Here is a 20337-nt window from a genome sequence, read left to right as displayed (position 1 = left end):
GACCTCTCCAAAGAATGGTTCAAACAGACCTGGCCAGGATGTAAAGTCTAGGGATAGTGCCCAGGTCCTGTGAGAAAGCTGGACATAGGAACATGGTGCAGGCTGGGTGACTGAAGGGGTCCATGTGGACAAGCAGACAGAAAACTAGTCATCTCTTTCAATGATGGGTCGAACTAACTTTTGCCTTCTGGTTACTAAAGTCTCACTTTCTCTGGTGACCACAGGATTGCTTTCTCTTTCTCTCCCCTCTCCTCCCCTCCTTCCTCACTTCTCTCTTCCCTTCTCTTCCCCCTCCCCCTCCCCTCTTCCTCCCCCTCCCCTGAGAGGATGTAACTCCGCTCACAGGCTTCATCTCTCTGAGTTCCCTCAATCATAAATCCGGAGCTTCTCCAAGGGGCTCTACATGGTCAGAAACAAGGTCTATTTCAAACTCTGCTTCACTGGCCCTGCATGGCTTAGTAAGATGGTCCTGAGTGGTGGCAAAGTCAACTTGTCCTGCTGGGGTTCCGCCCCTGTACTGTGCTGAATTCGGTTCAGAAATGCTCACTTGGCAAGTTTCTCTTGAAAGAGGACCGACCAATCACAGACAACGATTTGCTTCCCTTATGTAAATGGTACCCCCCAGAGTAAACTCTTCTAGTTTCCACTTTATCTGGAAACCTGGCTGGAAGTCTCTGGAGGACCAAGGACTCCGGTTTATTCATTCCCATATCCTCCATGACAGCCTGCTTTGAGTGCCTGCCCGGCATTTGTTCTGAGAAATCATTTGTAGATCAGTTTAGCTCCCACCAGTACCATAAAAATAACCTCCATTGAAAACCAGTGGCACATCTTAATTACTTCAAATCTCTCGCCCCTCCACTGGATCCTCAGTCTGTGCCTGTGTTTCTTGGTGCTCAATTGTGGTGGTAAGAGCCTCAGCGGGGTCCTTAGTTTAAGCCATGCCACTTTGTCTGTGTGTGTGTGTGTGTGTGTGTGTGTGTGTGTACACATGTGTGTGTACATGTGTGTGTGTGTGTGTGTACATGTATGTGTGTGGATTCCTGAGGAATGTAACCAAGACCTACCCATAGCCACATCTTCTGCTCAGTGCGTGTCTGTCTGGCACCTATTATCTGCTCAATAAATACTTTTTGGGTTAGATGGAATGAAACACGGTTTTCATTAGCTTATTTCTACCACCAGAGCCTGATTATATTTTATTACATATAAGAAAGACATTAGGGGAAAATCATTTCTATTATGGAAGCTGTTGTATTAGCTTTCCTTTTCCCCAAGGCCAGCATTTCTAATCCACTTTCACACAACTGATAAGTTCTTTTATTTCAAAAACTCCTTCATCTGGATTGACGTTTTGTTGTTGTTGTTGTTGTTGCTTTTTTTTTTTTTTAAAGCATTGGCCCAACTTTGCTCTACAACTGGCAGTGGGTCTGGGTTGTTAGCTCAGAATTCCATTTAAGCCCAGTATAGTCAGTTTGGTCCCGTGCTTTCTAGTTCTGTTTTACTTCTTAATGTAGACATTAAGACATTCCTATTAGGGATAATTTCTGTCTGCCTCCCCTGGATCTTCACCTTTAATAGACTGGAATAAGCCCACTCCCTTTCCTTGGATGAGAACTCTATTAAAGAGTGTGATCTTGGTTTCCCATCACTCAGGAACACACTGACTAACGCAGGTGGTGTTGTGTCTGGAAGACAATCGCAGAACCACTCGTGTCCAGCAGTTGCAGCCAGAGCCTCAGCCGTCCAGTGTGTAAGGCAGTTGTAACATTTTTTGCATGTAGCAGAATTGTTATTAGTTTTGTGGATTGAGAGTGTTTACTAGAACACAGGTAAACGGAATGCAGAATTGATTGATAGTTGTTCCTGTTTGGATGTCTTGCCTCAGATGTTAGAATCACTGTTCTGGTTGCAGAAGCACATACTTCTAAAGGCAGTGTTTCACCTGCCTTGATTACGTCACCAGAGGCCAAGAAGAACTGCAGAACTATATGCTTGCTTCTCTCTCTCTCTCTCTCTCTCTCTCTCTCTCTCTCTCTCTCTCTCTCTCTCTCTCTCTCTCCCCCTCCCTCCCTCTCTCTCTCTCCCTCCCTGTGTGTGTGTGTGTGTGTGTGTGTGTGTGTGTGTTGCATGTGTGTTGATTTCATCAGCTTTCCATTACTAAATGCAAATATCTGGGACAAGCCAATTTCACAAGAGAAGGAGATTTACTAGCATGCAGTTTTTCTGTTATGAGTATTGTATTTTTTGTTATCTGCTCAGTACTGATAGAGGGGCTGCTGGCAGTCCTGAGGTTAGCACACAGCACCACACGACAAGATAGGTAGGGCTGTCTCTGGGCCTGTGTTCCTGTGTCCTCCTCCTCCTCTTCCCCTTCCTTCTCCTCTTCTTCCTCTGCCTCTTCCTCCCCATACCTCCTCCTTCCCATCCTCCTCCTCTTACTCTGTTTTTTTGAGACAGGGTTTCTCTGTGTAGCCTTGGCTGTCCTGGAACTCACTCCTGTAGACCAAGTTGGCCTCAGATTCAGAGATTCACTTATCTCTGCTTCCTTAGTGCTGGGTTGAAAGATGTGTACCGCCACAATCTTGCAATGTGTCTCTCTTCTTATAAAGCCATCCTGATGTAATTCTTGGGGTTCACTTAAGGACTTCATTTAATTTCAAACCTCCATCATGAGATTGCATCCGCCTTTTCAAGACCATTCATGCAGGACTTCATAGGTTCAACTCTTGCAGAAGCTGGGGGTGGGGCAATCTATATTCAAACAATAAACACTTGTAAAGCTAAAGACTTTAGTATGTGTATATACAGTCTCCCTCCTGGTGTGTGTATGATTGTGCAGTGGACCTTGAAGGCTCACAATAGATAGCCAAATGAAATGTTTCCTTTCTTCCTTCCTTCTCCTTCTTCCCTTTCTTCCTCCCTCCCTTCCTTCCTTCTTTCTTCAGTGTTAGAAATCAAATCTTGGACCTTTCAAATTCCAGGCAAGCACTCTCCCACTGATCTATACTCACAATGAGAGAAGCATATGTTATAGATGTTATAGAAGTCCTAAAATGTTATAGATGCTTACCTGTGAGCAAAGTCTAGATTTACTCCATAGACCAAGAATCAGTAGTCTCATTAAAAAAGAAAAGTCCATGTGTGTTTTTTTTTTTTTTTTTTTTTTTGGTAAGTGTTTGTGGTGGTGTACTCCTTTAATCCTAGCACTTGGAGGTAGAGGTAGGTGGATATCTGAGTTCAAGCCCAGCCTGGTCTACTAAGTGAGTTTCAGGATATCCAGGGCTACCCTGAGAAACGCTATCTTGAAAAGCAAGCAAGCAAGCAGCAAGTAAGCAAGCAAGCAGAAAGCCTATGGAATCTCCCAGACAGAATTTATGTGATTTTGTCACATTTAGATACATGTCCTGGAAATCTACCTTCCTCCCTTTAATTGGCTCTGTGATGGTTAGTTTGGTCAACTCGACACTACCTAGAGTTATCTGTGGAAATAGAACCTTAATTGAGGGATCACCTTCACCAGACTGACCTGAAGGCAAATCTATGGGGACATTTTCTTGACTAATAAATGGTGAGGGAGGGGCTCATCCATTGTCAGTGGTGCCATCCCTGGGCTGGTGGTCCTGGGTGGTATAAGAAAGCAGGCTAAGCTAGCCATGGGGAGTAAGGCAGTTAGCAGCACCCCTCCATAGGCTCTGCTTCAGTTCTCCCTCCAGGTTCCTGCCTTGAGTGGCTGCCTTAGGTTTCTTCCTGTGGGTCTGCAAGCTGTAAAATGAAATAAACCTTTCTCCCTAAGTTGCTTTTGATCAATAATTATCTCAGCAATAGAACAGATGCCAAGAAGGGCTGATAGTGTGTAAGTGAGCCAGGATCTTCCGGGAGACCTGTAGCTCCCAGCTGACCTCTCCTTCAGGCTCTCATGCTTATAATTGCTTCCAGCTCAGGCTAGTCTCATAGGCTAGTTCTAACCCAAGTTATTCAAAGAGTGTACTGTCTCTGGGTTAGATCAATATATTGTATTATTTCTTCACAGCTGTTGATCAATTATTGGATAAGATTGTTCTAGAGACTTTTGGATTTTCTTTTTCTTTTTCAAGACAAAGAGTTTGTCTGTATGGCCCTGGCTGTCCTGGAACTTACCTTGTAGACCAAGCTGGCCTCAAAATCAGAGGTCCGCCTGCCTCTGCCTCCCGAGTGCTGGGATTAAAGGTGTGTGCTACCAAGTACCCACTGAACCTCTTAGTTATAGAATTCATTCACCTCTGTCCTGAGGACCAAATTAATATCCATTATCACTAATGACAGCAGCAACAGCACACACAAAAACATGCAACTACACTGGCTGTAATGTGAAACATTGGTGAGATGCCATAATTTAGTTAGGCAAAGTACACAAAAAAAAAATCCCCTCTGTTTTGACATTGAATCTGGAGGCATTAATATAACAAGACACTCTAGGCACAGTGACTACATTTAAAAAGCAGGACTGGGTGGATGAGATCAGAGTAGTTTCCTCGGTCATATCAATGCTTAACCCTGGCTGTACATTCACCTGAAAAATACTGATGCTAGTTAAAGCAGAACCCATGTGCATATATGTGTGCTGTGTGTATGTGTGTGTGTTCATGAGCACATGCGTGTGCGTGTGGTGGTGGGCTGAGCAGCAGGGTTTATTTTAAAGGTCCTTTAGGAGAGTCTTCTGTGCAGTCATTGATGAGACCACAGAGTCTACCAGCTGTCCCTCGGGGTCAGGGGTGATGGCGACTGTGCTATTCAATGACAAGGCGATGACTTTGAGTGTCTAGTTAAAGAAATACCTACATGTCAGAACTGGACAGGATTCTAGATGTGACGGTTCCTTTCAGACTAGGGAAGCTGAAGTCATATAAGAGGAGAAAGGCAGGATCTGCCCAGGAAACCGATGCCTTTCACCACATACCTCTTCCCAAGGCTACTGTGCAAGTGAAGACATCAGAGCGGGTAGGATGCATTGCCTTCCTGGCATTCAGAACAAAACTCAAACTCTTCCCACGCATGACCCTTTCTTCCCAGGAAATGTGTATATGACCCTGGGTATACAGATAGGCAAACTGCTTACTGATAATAATAAACCATAACAAATCGATTTTAAAACAATTCTTTGCGATATGTATACATTTTTGCCAGTGTTTAGAGGTGGATAGATTTCACTTGGAGAGTTAGATCTTGATACTACAGGACTGTTAGCACCTTTAATGCTTTCCAGAGTTGACTGATATCTTGGTTTTATAGCCATCTGTGCTGAGAGTGTGGCATCACATAAATACACAGGACAAGTTGGCAGAAGCATGCTTAGTTGATTTCAGAGACAGTAAATGTCTGTCCTATGCCCAAGCCAGTATCCACTCAAGGTTTATTTTTGAAGCTCAAGTCTACAACTTGAGAAGCAATTTTAAAAATCAAACATTCTAATAATACTGTCAAATGATATCTTTGATACTTAAATACTGAGGGATGAAGATAGACAAATATTAAAAGTCTTTGTTCTGAGGCCTTTGAGCCCAGTACTTAGGAGGCAGAGGCCAGCTAATCTCTGAGTTCAAGGCCAGCCTTGTCTACAAAGTGAGTTCCAGGGCAACAAGGCTACATAGAGAAACCCTGTTCTGGAAAAAAAAAGTCTTTGTCTTAACTAAAACATTAAGTTTACAGTAAAAACACTGCAACTCAAAGCACATAAATAGGGTTCTGAGCACTATACAAGCCAGGTGTTGTGGTGCACACCTGGAAACCCAGCACTGCAGAGACAGAGGCAGAAAGGCATCTACTTGGTGGCAGCCTTAGGAAGGTTGAAAACTCTTGGGTTGACAGCTCCTACTGCTCTATAAGAGACCCACATTCTCTCTCAGGATCCATTCTGGGTGGCCCCAGCTCCAGGGTGAATTGATGACTCTAGCCATCTCAGACACCTGCACACACACTTGTACACAACATACATACATACATACATACATACATATATACACACCACAGTCACTATACACATCACACATACCACACTCACTATACATATCACACATGCATCACACAACACATCACACATTCCACAAACACCACACATTACACACACTATACATACATTACACACCTACACACACATAGCACTTATACAGAACACACATACATACATACCACACACATATACACATACCATACATACCACAAACATACCATACACACCATTCACATACATACCCCACACACATAGACACAACATTGTTTTTTTAATTAAATATAAATTTTAGAATGAAATAAACCAAAATCCAAACAAACAAAACCTCAGATAGTCTCAAATCAGAACCCGAGGTATTTCAGACAGAGTGACAGATGCTGAGTTAATTTTTGACCATAGTGCATTCAGAAACTTTTATTGTTGCCGAGATTTTTGCAAGCCCCACATACATTGTACATGACCCATCAGCTTGAAGCCCACTGTTTAAGAAGCTAGGATTCAGTTGGATAGTGGCGGCACATGCCTTTGATCCCAGCACAGAGATGGAGGCAGGTAGATCTCTGTGAGCTCCAGGCCAGCCTTATCTGCAGAGCAAGTTCCAGGACAGCCAAGGCTACACAGAGAAACCCTGTCTCAAAACAAACAAGCAAACAAACAACCCAAACAAATAAAAATAAGCATCTGGGATTGAGAACAGTGAGCTTTGCAGTGGTAGGCAGAGCAGAGTTTTGCAGCTCTTAGCACAGGAAAAAAGCTGTGCAGTTTATTAACCACTGATCATTCTCTTTGATAACTTTCTCATCAGCAAACGAGGAATTAAAAACAAACACATCCTACCAGGTGCTGGTGGCTCATGCCTTTAATCCTGGCACTGGAGAGCCTTAGGTAGGCCATTCTCTATGAGTTCAAGGCCAGCCAGGGCTCCATAATGAGACCCTGTTCTCTAAGATAAATAAATACAAATAAATAAACAAATCTCATGGTGCTGGGTGTGGTGGCCCTTGCTTTCAATCCTAGCGCTGGAGAGGCTGAGGCAGGAGGATGGTAAGCCTGGCCTCCCCAGTGGGACTGTCTCAACAAACAAAAGTCTTGTTATGATTACAAAGGAAACAGTAGGGAAACAGAGGGAAAATTCAGTGGTGATTCTAATTAGCAGCTGCATTCAAGAAATCCTGGGTTTTAGACAAAATTATCCGCAGGGAAGATAAAGGATGTTTTGAGTCTTGGTGCTTTGAGACACGGGATATGGCAGTCTGGGAAAGGCTGTTTTTAGTTTCCTCTGATTGAAAACACACATAACCCCCAACTGGAGCACTTCTCATGAAGGAATGAATGGATTTCCAATCTGTTGCTTTCTTGTTTACCATGGAAAATATGCCATCCAAGGAAAATACAGGTGTGGAAAGTGTTGCTCCCTGCCTCTATTTTTATCATGTGGAGAAGGCTCCTGCTTAAGCCCAAATGTATTACTTAACAGAACATGAAGACTGACTTTCAAGGTTAGATGGCTCCGGGTTTCCTGCTCAGATGTAGGTTGTTCTCCTGGAGCCGCCTATTGAAAAAGAACTCCGGGGGGGGGGGGCGGGGGGGGGATCCTGGACTGAATTCCAAGGCCACAGTAAGTGAACACACTGTTTACAAAGAAGCAGTTCTTCGAATTTAGAGCTTCTCTCTTCCTTTGTGTCTGTCTGTCTGTCTGATCCTTGGCAGAGCAAAGCCACCTCCCAGGGGAAGGGGGACTGGCTGTTTGTGACAGGAAGGGGACCCTGGCGGGGTGCAGGGTGGGGGAGCTGTACAGACTTGTTTCCTTCTGACCTCTAAACAGCTGCAGCAGCTGCCCAGCCTGGCCGTGGGAGAAACTCGAGCTCTCATAAAAACAGCTCCAGTCACCCCGAGCTCTGCAGTATTTAAAGCTCAGGGTGGGTGGGGAGCCAGGCCTTGTGCTTAGCTGCTGGAGAGCTGCGCTAGGTAACCAAGCCCTGGGTAGGGTAGGGTGGGGGTGGGGTTTGGAATGTAACATATCCATCACCAGGGAGATCAGGGGAGGGGATCACCTCCTCCTGGGCTGTGTTCTAGACATTTTTCTTCCCTCATCTCCAGTTCCCTTTTCTGTTGACGTTTTTTGTGATCAGCCATGGATAAGAGTAGATATTCAGGCCATGACAAGGCAAACTTTTTTCTGTGCTTCATGAGTCTTCCCCAACACTGACTTCTCCCAGGACTCAGCCGCCTCAATCTACCAGTGGAAATGGCACACAAAGCCCAGACCAGAATCAGTACTGGTTCTTGAGGTGGGTGGAGATAGCTCACACACCAGTATTTATCAGTGCCGACTCGATGGCGAGCATAGCTCTCAGCATCTGAACACAGTCACTCATCCATCTCATGGAGTATATAATTCTTGTTCCCCTGGGCGGCATAGCAAATGGTGGGTGGGGCTGAAGTGTGAGGTTGGGCCAGTGCCTGTGCTTTGGCCGTGTGGCACCAGATAGACATTGCCTGAAGACTTCCTCTCCCAGTGCAAAGAGCTCAAGCAGGGCCAGAAAGGAGCACGAGAAAGCTGGAGGTCAGACTTCCTAAGCCAGGGCCTTCTTAAATGCTTGGCTTTGGTTGGAAAGAGCTTGAGCTACGGATAGTCTGTCCAACACTCCTCCAGTCTGTCTATCCTTCCTTGGGAACAAGATCCATCTGTCCATCAGGGACAGGCCAGTGCCCATTTAATTCTCACCTGTTTTCAGGAAGGGTTGCCTGGCAACTGAGGAAGGCACAGGGCAGGCAGTGACACATGAGGACAGTAGTCTGTCAGCCACTGGGAGATGGTCTAGAAAGAGGGCTGTGGTGGTGGTGGTGGGGCAGCTAACTGGACATGCAATAGAATCTTGATTTGAGATTGGATGCAGGAGCTGGGGTTCAACCTTGCCAGGCCCTTGGAGGGTCTTCCCTTTGCCTCTTTGAGGCCCGAGACTGGCAGGACACTTTACTGGTAGATAAGGTAGACTGGAATGCCAAGGAGCCAAAAGTTGTGACCCTCTGTAGGATACGCCCTCCTGGTGGGAGATGGTAAACATGCTCTAACTCACCAGAGAAGCTTCTGGAAAAGAGTCATGGAGATCAGAGTGCTAGGAACGAGCTGCCCCCCACCCCAGCCCTCCTTCAGTGACTTAGTGCCAGCAGCCACATCATCACCAACATGTGTAGCCTTTAAACCGTCCCTCCGACCATGGCCCACTCCCTTGCTCTGTCTGTCTGTCTGTCTGTCTGTCTGTCTGTCTGTGTGTGTGTGTGAGTGTGTGTGTCTGCCTCTTTCTCTCTCCCTCTCTCTGTCCATTTCACCACCATCCTCAATAAATCTCTTGAGTGAGCTCTGTCTCTTGGAGTGATTTCTGCACCATTCCTTGGCCCAATCAGCCAAGGTACTCTTCCTGCTACGGCTAAACCCCAGCACAGAGTTCAGGGACCACTAGAGCTCATTTCACCAAAGTTGGGAGAGCAAGATGCGGCTGCCACACAGCCAGCCCAACAACAGACAGCTGGCTTGGATCTCTCTCTTGGATTCTACTGCACGTGTCCTATCAGTTCTTGGGGTGTCATTTGCTAATGGGAAGTCCCTGTACATTTGCCTCTATGTGGGCAGTTAGAGCCCCCCTGGACCTCCCATGCACCCGACTGCCCCTGGCTGGTGTAATAGGACCCTCCGAGCTCTTGCTGGCTCTGTGATTACTTCCATGTGATCTGGACCATGTTGCTTACCTTTCTCTGATAGCCTAGGGGGGAAAAATGGTGATAATTCTAATAGTCACCTTCAAGATGATTTTAAGCATTAAAATGAGTTAATAAACGTAAGAGGGCTGGTACAGGTCTGGATGCTCCGTGTCTGCCAGCCTCTGCTACCTACTCTTCCAGAGACGGGAGCCGCCCCACAGCTCTGAAGCCCATTGTCCTCACAGGGAAGGTTGGCAATACTAGTCGCTTTATGGGATTGTTGTGAGAGCTAAACTGTGTCAATTATCTCTGTAAAGCATGCAATAAACCACCATTCTCTCCGTGTTGCTTTAGCCCAGTTTTGCTCCCCGGGGATGACTTTATTTCCACATGGAAGAGCTTCGGTTGCTGGACAATCTGCTTAACCACAGCCAGTGTCCCTTTTCCCACCTGTAAACTGCTAGGATAATAACCATCCCTAGAAACCCCGGGGATGGTTACGAGAGAAACGTATAACAACAATACACAAAGCACTTCGGGCCCCTCTGAAGAGAGACGCCTATAAACGGAAGGTGGTACTACAAGGTGGGATAATCATCGGTGAGCAGCCCCCCCCCCCCATTTAATTAGGAGAAAACTAGTAATTAGGGAGCAAGGCCTTGTTAAAGCTGTGGCCTGGGAAATAGTTCTCTTGGCACCCAATCAGAGCTGTGACATGGCACAAGGTTTCGCCAAATGTGGCAGCAGGGGATCTCGCCCCAGGCTCAGAGACAGATCTGGAGATGAAGAGGAATTTGTCATCTGGGACAAAGGTCCCAGGGTGGTTGATGGAGAGCTGGGGCCAGGACGCAGCCTGGATCTGTTCCTCAGGGAATCTCTCCTGGGGACAGCAGGAACTGCCTGGCCTCATTAGCTTTCCAGCTGGGGTCACATAGTCAGTATGATGAGCGGGTGGTAGCAGGTCAGAGACCCAGAACCACGCTCTAGGTGAAAGCAGGCCTCTGAAAAACATGTCAGACTAGTCTGTGTGACAAGGAGGCGTCCTTGAGATGGCCATCAGGGAGTAGTAGGTGCTGGGGCCTCAGATCGCCTGAGTTCTACAGTTGCCTTCCTCCCTCCTATGCCAGATCAACCCCTTCTGAAGGCCTCCACATGCCTCTGCCAGGAGCCTCCCTGGGGTGTCCAGCCCAGCCCCGCCCCAGCTTCCCCTCTCAGCTTCGGGGTTTCCTACAGGGTGGGTTTCCCTCTGGGTCCTTCCCTTCTTCCTCACCAATTATTGGGCAGCTGAAGGGGAAGAAAGCTATGGCGAGGCTTTCCCCACCCCAGCACCCAGCCTGACTACATTTTTGTTTTTGTTTTGTTTTTCTGAGACAGGGTTTCTCCATGTGAGCCTGGCTGTCCTGGAACTTGCTCTGTAGCCCAAGCTGCCCTCAAACTCACAGAGATCTACCTGCCTCTGCATCCCGAGTGCTGGGATTAAAGGACATGGGCCACCACTGCCCGGCGGCCTGACTACCTTTGAAGCGGGCAAAACCATCAGGATCTACTGTGCTGGCAAGCAGCCTAATTATGAATTATTTTAAGTATTATAACAGATACCCACTAAATAAATCAACGCCTGGACATCTTCTTCCCATGTTTAAAATCAATGAAAAGCCCACCCCCTTTGTACCCATCCTGCTCTCTCCCCCTACCCCTTTCCCTTGCGAGTGCCTTCTTTCTTTGTCATCCTGATGAAGGCCCTTTACCTGCATGCATAGGTGAGACTCTGGGCACGGCAAACTGTGGGATTCTATGTGCATGCACTCCTCTGCCACGCAGCATCCTACCGGCACCCTGGACCCCGCCTCTCTGTGGTGGCCACTCTCCTCTGCATCATCATCTCACACTTGGATCATTTTCTCCCTTTCCGCAGCCACTGAGGGTCTTAAACCAACCGTGTGACCCTGTTTTTCATACTGCACTGATGGCTTCTGAATAACTCAGGGTAAAGTCCAAATCCTCCCGCCTACTGGCTCCAAGAGGTTCAGACCTCTCTGCTTTCTGTTCTGTTCCGCCTCCCTTCCTCGGATTAGCCTTTCTCATTTTTCCTCAGACTCTCACACAAGGCCTCAGGCTGTTCCCTGGACAGCCATATCCTTGCTTTCCGTACCACATGGCCTCGCCTCTTCTCCAGTTCTCCGCCCATATTTCACATCTCCCCAAGGCTTGCCTGGCCTATGCTCTTAAAAAATATGACCCGCAGCCCCACCTCTCTCTCCCCACCTAGGTCTTGTTTTTCAGTTTTTCCCGAAGTCCTTACTTTCTACCGAGTTGTGCATTTTAGTCGTTTATTATTGACCGCCTATTTTTTCTGGTTTCAATGGAAGCTCTCCAAGAATGGGGAAAGTTTGTCACCTTTGTGCACTTCAGTTTCCCTGGTTTTCCTCAACAATGCCTAGCTAGCACCCAGGCCACTGAACTATTTACTGAATGATTAAGCAAACAAGTAAATGAATTATGAATTTAAGACTCTCTTTTTACCCTCCTCCTCTCCCTTCTTCTTGCTGTATTGGGGTTGCATATAGGGTCTCACACACCCTGGCAAGTGCTCTACCACTAAAATGGATCTTCAGTCCTTTTTTTTTTTTACACTGTTTATTTTTGAGCCAGGATCTTGCTAAGTTGCTCACATTGACCTTGAATCCTCTCTGTAGCCCATGCAAGCTTTTGTGATCTTCCTGTCTCAGCCTCCAGAGTAACCAGGATTGCAGATTGATTACAGAGGTACCCCCTCAGGCCTGGCTGAACCTAAGCATTTCTTGTAAGAGAAGTTCTGGAACTTTCCCCGGGGTCTCTAAGGTATCAGTGATATGAAAGAAAAGTGGGAGCCATTGACTTAATCACCCATCTGAAGTCAGGTGGGGACCCTCTGCTTGCTGATGAGTTTGCTAAGCGGAGGTCATGATGGTTTTCTTCCAACTTGTGACTTTTTGGAGATCTATCCTGGCAGCTTCTGGCCTGGCATTGACTCTTGCTGGACTTAGCCCTAGCTGGCTGCACCAAGCAGGGATTTGAGGAAACATTGATCAGGAGCTTAGCAACAGAGGGCTCCTAAGAAGCCATAGTTTCCCTTCCTCTTCTATAGAGACTGTCTGGGAGAAGAGGCTGATGTGGTGAGGCCGCAGCCTCCTGTGCATCCTTGGGGAGGCAAGCAAGATGCCCAGACCAACAGGAGCCGCTTCCGGCTTCACAGACAGAGAGCAGAGACAAGGAGTAAATGCAGGAAATCTCCTAGTTCCCTCCCCCTGCCCCCTCCCCTGGGAGAGCTGACACTTGTCTGTGATGAGACCCCATGTAGCTGAGTGGGGTAACCTGGAAGGCAGAGAGACACCAAAGGCCATCCGGAGGTGATAGGTGGAGTGAATTAGAGGTGAGTCAGCCAGCTCATGAGGCAGTTAAAAGACAAGTGGCTAATTGTGGGTACAGAGGACGGGTCACACACAGAAAATGAGGAACAAGTGGTTAATTGGGCCCACAAGCCCAGGATCCCGCCTATAATTAGCAAATTGCAGGGCTTTGATATTTGCTTTGGTAACAATGTGCGTAGGGAATTGCAGAGAGGAAAACTGTGCCCCCAGCTTGGGAAGTGACCCTAGGTCTAGACTTCTTACACCATTCTCTCTGACACTCTTGTAGGCAGCACACATATGAAAACATGCCCCCACCCCATCCCGTCCCCACCACCGCCCCGGCAAGGGAGTGGGGCTTGTACCTTGTTGCCTTCAGCATCAACCCTTGCATAAGTCTTTAGTCAGCTTGGACCTGAAGCAGGAGGCTTGGTTTCCTGGTGCACATTCTCACAGTTTACACATGAGTTAGCCCATGCTCCCAGAAGCCATGACCCCTAAGGAGCAGAGGTCCTCTGGCTACAGATATCACCAAGGCGTGGCCCTTGGCAATTCCAGCTAAGTTTCAGTGGGGGGAGGCAAAGTTCAGTTACAGCACTGTTTAAGATTTTTAAGATGGCTGGCATGGGTTTCAGGTCTGCAGCTGCTTCTGCAGGCTTCTTGGGTGTTCTTTCCCATATACACAGTGGTAGCACAGGAAAGGTGTTTGGGGAGGGGGCGTGTGGCAAAACTCTATACATTTTCACAAGTATAGAGGGCAGATGGGCACTAGCAAAGGAAGGAGGGCTATATGAAGTATCTGGAGACCCGGGTTTAAATCTGGACTCTTTACTGACAGGTTTTGTCCCTCTTATTTAAAAATTTATATCTCACCTCTATCATCTGTAGGTCTGTTTCTTCCGGCTGGTTTTTCTCTTAATCATTCATGGGTCAGCATTTTCCTGCTCCTTCATATGACTAATAAACTTTTGTAGGCACTACAAAAGATTCTAGTAATCTAATAATCTTATTAGATTTTCTAATGTGAAGAAGGATTCAGACTTTGATATCTCCCTTTAAAGAGCTCTAAGCTTCACGTTCCTCCGCATCCGAGGTACATAGGAGTCAGTTGATCTCTTTGAGTCCTGTTATGGAGGCTTTGCTCCCTCTTCAGTTGTCTGGAATAGCTTCCCACTGAAGCGATGTCTCATACTTTACTCCCTTCTGGCAACTCTGGTCTCTCCACTGTTTCCCCAAAGGACCACCAAGGACTCTGGCCTTAGGCTGCAAGGCCCAATCACGCCCCCACCTTGTGAGAGCTCTGGGTTGCTCAGCTCACTCCTCCTCTTCCAAGTATCCACTTCCCCTTCTCCTTTCTTCTGCCTGGTTTTGTGAAGTTGCACTTGGTTTCACTTTAAGAACACTTTAGCAGAGTTCTTCCCTGTGTATCTCCATACTCTTTGGAATTTTGATCCTCAATTCTGATATATTTCAGCTTGCCCAGTCTCTTGTCTCGGTCTCTTTAGCTAAGTGAAATGAAGCTATCCAGCTGTGCATGTGACCCGAGAACTGCCTCTGAGCACAAAGCCAGGGCTACTGTGGTTCAGGCCATTGACCCTTTCATGTAGCAACCTCTGTCTGGCAGTGTCTCTTCCCAGTGTCTAAAGAGTAGTCACGCTGGCAAGACAGGAAGCCAAACTCTTTTCAGGTTAATAAACTGCCTGTTGCCTCATGTGTAGAAACAACGTAAAATGATCTTCCTGAAAAATCAGCACTGCTCACTGAAGAACAGAATAGGTGTGAAGCCACCTACGATGATGCATAAAGTAAGGCACCAGTCAGAAAGAAGAGTTAGCAAAAATTAGCTCCAGCCTTGTTTCTTTTCACTTGATTTGACACCGGTAACGTGGACAAATTAAGCATTTTCAAGTAATTGTTGGATGTTAAGGCTGCAGGATTTTGATCTCAGAAAGATAAACTTGGGTTGCCACAAAGCTCAGCATGGTGGCATATACCTTTAATCCTAGCACTCAAGAAGCAGAGGCGGGTGGTCTACAGATTGAGTTCCAGGACAGTCAGAGCTATACAGAAAAAAACTTGTCTCAAAAAAAAAAAAAAAAAAACTCTTGGGTTGCTCCAAATTTTTCATTTTCCAGATGAGCAGATAGAGGCTTGGTGGATAGAAGTGATTTTTCCCCCCTAATATCATAATGAACTTATAGGGAATGAAACTGGAATTCACAAGTCTTGACTCCCAAGCCTGTTGGACATCCATGCATTCAGATTACATTTACTGAACATCCACCAGGTTTATAGTACTGAACTAACGATGATATTACCTTGTTTTTCAGAAATGTTAAAAAAAATTGATTTTGGAACATTTGAGTAAGTTCAATAAGTCAGTATGCAATTTTGGATTTCTTTCAAGTAAAAGAATCTGATTAGCATTAATTGGAGCCATCTCCCTCGCTCAACACAGGGATGAGATATTTCATTATAGCATTTCAGACCCACGAATATGTCCCATAATCACTATGGTTTTATGATCCCGTCAGGCATGGCTATAGGAAAGCTAGGGCTATGCTCTGATGCAGCCTTTACAGGAACCCAGTGCAAAGTGGACATTAAAACTGAAAAAAACTGTTCAGTATCTTCGACTCGATGACCTACGTTGTCCTTCGCCTCTGGGAAGATCCTGACATCTGCGATCGACAGCAGAGCTGTCCTAGGGACCTGTGTGGGCCACCTTGGGAGCATTGCCAGGTGGGGGTTGAGTGTAGAGGATGTGGAAAGGCAGTCTAAGCCAAAGGGACCACATACGTACAGGTGACGAAGCAGGGGTATGGCCAGAATGGAGTGTGTGATTTGACCCATGTACACCACTAATCTAGTATAGCCTTCTTCCTGGATCCCCAGAGCATCTATTGGGATGATAAACATTATCAGACCCATATCACTGCAATCCCGGAGGTTTGGAAAGACTGCACTGAAAGTTAAAATTTAACATTAGAGATTGTAAATGCAAGTATATATGATAGAGATGAAAATAGAGAGGCAGGACTGAGCAGAAGGTGGATGCCGTGTGCCTGTGTGTGTGTGCATGCCTGCACGCGCGCACGTGTGTGTTTATTTCCCTCTGATTACTGTTGTACCAAAGGCAGATAATTCCAAAATTATCATATAGAACTCCTTTCCTCCCTCAGAACTCAGAGCCCTGGAGCACTTGGCCGGAGGACTGTGACATGGCCTGTAGACTGTGAGTAAGCACGCTTGATTTCTCAGTTACAGTGTAGGGTTGGACCCTAGGGTATGAGGATAACATGCCTTTATCCCAGTGCTCTGGAGGCAGAGGTAGGTGGATCTCTATGAGTTCAAGGGCCAGCCTGGTCTACAGAGTGAGTTCCTGGAGGGTCAGGGTTGCAGAGTGAGACCTTGTTTAAACAACAACAACAACAAAGACAAACAAATAAACAAACAGAGAAATGGACAGGAGGGAAGGGAGGAGCCACATGGAGCCCGTAAGCAGCCATTTTACTCTGAAGCCCGCCACTGTTCAGCCAATGAGGAATCCCCTCAGATACTGAGCAGAAACGTGAAGGGGCCTGGGGAGAAAATGTGACTTTTCTTTGGAAAATAAAGGTGAAGAAAAGGAATGAATGAGCCTGCATCTTGAGTTTCATAAGAACCGTTGGATTTAGTATCTGTGAAAGGCATGTCAGCTGCATAGTCGGCTCCTTGAAAACTCATTTCACTTATCCTTCTATTTGTTAATTCTGTGCAGGTCTAGAGACCTATAAATGACCCATAAATAAATAACCCGGTGGATAGTACCTGAGTAAAGAGATCATGGTTGCCAGAGAGGCCCTCTCTAGGACCATCTCATCTCCACCCTCCTCAGGGCTCGAACATTCCAGAAGCACCAGGGTTCTTTTCTCCTCCTTCTTTCCCTCCATCTCCTGGAGTTTATGATGTCTAGAGCTCTAATGCAGTAAATGACAACCCACTTCATTCTTTCCCTCCATCTCCTGGAGTTGATGTCTAGAGCTCTAATGCAGTAAATGACAACCCACTTCAACCTCCATAACAGCTTCTTCCTATATTGAAAAAACAACAACTCAAAACAGCTTCAGGAAGTCCCAGAAACCGACTAGGTTCACTAAGCCCCTCCCTGCCGTAGTAAGCAATGAAGCTGCTGAGAGTCGCTCTCAGACAAGCTGAGCTGCAAAGTAGACTTTGAGATCAGTCTAGCTGCCTGGAAGAAGCAGAAACTAACCGAGTTACCTGGAAGAGGTTTAGACTGACTGAGGCACCTGGAAAGGTCACTCTCCAGCCTGTTGAGCTACCTGCAGGCTGTGCAGTGATATCCGGAGTCCCAGCTTTGTGATCTGTCAGTCATGCTGGCACAGGCTTTGGTGATGCAGCTGCCTTTAAGCCATTTCTGCTCCTGTAAGTAACCCCTCATCTATATTCCTGGAAGTAACCCCAATAAAACTCCTGGTTCACCAAGTTGGAGTTTGGTGGCATTCCTACTTCGGTCTGTTATGGGTTCCCTGTTGAGGGTGAGTAGATGTGTGTGCTGTGTCTCCTCAGGAAAGGTCTTGCCATACAAAAACATCATAAAAACAAAACAAAAACAAAGACAAAACAAACAAACAAACGAAACCCTCCAAACATGCTGTCAAAGCCATCCTCAGCTGAATTCCTGCCTGCATTTACTGAGTTCACGGTTCCATGAACGTACCTGCTCCAGATACTGAATGAAGGAAGCACAGTTGTGTGAAGCTGTGACTGGCCTGTGCCGTCAGCAATGAGGATCACAGAGTTTCCTTGATTGAGAGAACCAGGTTAAATGGATCCTTCCGTGGCAGACTCCTCACCTCCTTCTCTCTCTTCCAAGGGACCAGTGTTCCCATCCATGTGCGATAGTTTCACTCCACTGATATTCAGTGACCGCACATGGCCAGCCAGAAGCACCCCAGGCATGGGAAGGCCCCATACCAGGAACTGGGGGGTGCCGTGAGCTTGGGTTGGTTTCCAGTATCCTCAGCTGGATGCATCTTGTTCCAATTCTCTTCCTATTCTTTGGGTCATAGACCCTTTGGCTAGTTATAGTCTGAAATTTGGAGGAAGCCTGCAGTCTGGCTTCCTTCTTTTGCTTTGGAATCAAACAGAATGTTGCATTGAAACAGACCTTTTCTTTGACAGCTGGCTTCTAAGTCCTTTCCCCTTGAACCTTGGTGTGCCTGTGACTGCTTTGGTGGTAGGATGACAGAAGTGACCCCATATGACCTCAAAGCCAGGTTCGCGTTTCTCACCGGACACTTACTTTTGGGGTATGAGTCACTGTGTAAGACGTTCAATGACACTAAGGCCATCAGGGCATGTACAGTTCTCTGATCAATAGAGCCCAATGAGCCCAGCCTTGCAGCAAGTGAGTGACCCACATCAGACCCACGTGTCCAAACCGTTCCCGGTGACCTTAGTTAATGCAACGTGGAAGAGAATCTCTCAGCCAAGTTGGGCTGGATTCCTGACCCACAAAATCACGAGACACAGGAGGATGGCGATGGTTTTACTGCACTAAGTTTGGGGGGAGTTGATTATGCAGCAGGAGATAACTAGAACACTAGACATAAATAGAAGAACGTTGGCTGTCTGCTTTAGACAAATTTAGGCTGATTTCATGTGATTTAACCCGACCATCTGCTCTTGCCCATGATAATTCCATTTTGCTCAAGACTTGGATCAAGTTACCCCTTCACTGAGGCAGATCCTCACCTGAGTTTACCGAGAGTTCCCTGATCAGTGTCCCCTGGTCCCTAGGAGCTTTCAGATGGCTCACCTATGGCTTGGTGGTTAGCAAATGGCACACCCAGCCCCACTCAAACTCACCCAGCACCACAGCCACATGCTGCCTCTGTCCAGTGCTTTCTGAGAACAGCCACAGTTAAGAGATGAGCCTGCGGTTAGTTGTCCTTCCCATAGATGTGTATGGATGTACTATTCTGGCCATTTCCCCGGCAACTTCACATACTAGAATGGGTTTTCCCCATTTCTTGGCTTGCCTTCCCAGCAGGTGCAGTGCAAGCTGTTTGGTTGTTAATGGTGTGAGATGGGATCTTACTGTGTATCACAGACTGGTCTTGAACTTGTAATCCTCCTTCTTCAGTCGCAAGTGCTAGAATTACAGGCCCGTGTTTCAGAGTCTGGAACCCCGGACTCTGTTCTGACTCCCTTCTCAGTAACATCATGTCTTATTTTGAAGAGCTAGATACATGAGATGTTGACATTTAAAATCAATAGGAACTTAGAATTGGGGACCATCCCTTGGACTAATTTTTAGCTTTGGTTTGGAGTAGGTTGGGGTGAGTATAGGATTGGCCAGGATCCCCACAGTCAAGTGCTGTACATATAATTCTCTCAGTATGCAAAAAGAGGGCAAAAATTATATTACCTGAGTCTCAATTTTCTCATCAGTTAAATGGGGTACAGTCTTAATCAATTTCACAGGCAACTGATGAGGTCTTAGCTATGGCCCCTGAGAGAAGATGTGAGCATGAGGGACTCATTGGGAAGTGGGAAAAGGCCGATGACAGAATGGACAGAGACAAGGCCAAAGAAGAGTATGGACCAGCAAAGTGTTTGTTTCTCTGTCAGGTACCACTGAGGAAGCTGCAGCTTCATTCTGGAGAAGAACTCTGGGAAGGAAGGTTCTGTTAGCATTCCCATTTTACAGGTGATGACAAAAGGCAGAGGGACTGGGGCTAGCATTCACTAAGCAGGTAAGTGATAGAACCAGAAGTTCACAGAGAGCCTGGCAGCTAGTGCTCACTAACCAGGTAAGTGAACCAGGGTCTCATCCTCCGTCTGCTCCAGTGGTCGCCATAGTGACTGCGGATATTGCTTTCATTTTTTTAAACTAAATGTAGGGCGTGATGTCTGTGCCAGGAGTTAGCTTTTTTTCCTTTCAGCACCAGTGTTCAGCAAAGAGAGTATTTATATGTGCCTAGTTGGAAAAACGTTAGTTACATACTCCATTTAAAAGAGATGCCCAGCTCTGACACTGAGAAAGAGAAAGCCTGTTCAAAGCTGTGATAGACAGACAGATGGATGGACGGACACACAGACAGACAGATGGGTAGATGTCCTGGTAGGGAGTTGGAGGTGAGCCTTCACTGGTAAGGAGCAGGATTTCTTTTTGTGGTGAGAAAACTATTCTAAAAGATATTGGTAATGCTTACATGATGGGGAATATGCTCAAACCTATTGCAATACATA

Source organism: Mus caroli, unplaced genomic scaffold (assembly GCF_978045245.1).
Source record: "Mus caroli unplaced genomic scaffold, Mus_caroli_1 scaffold_17, whole genome shotgun sequence".
In the NCBI taxonomy this organism is placed as follows: domain Eukaryota; kingdom Metazoa; phylum Chordata; class Mammalia; order Rodentia; family Muridae; genus Mus; species Mus caroli.
Note: the sequence above shows the minus strand (reverse complement) of the source record.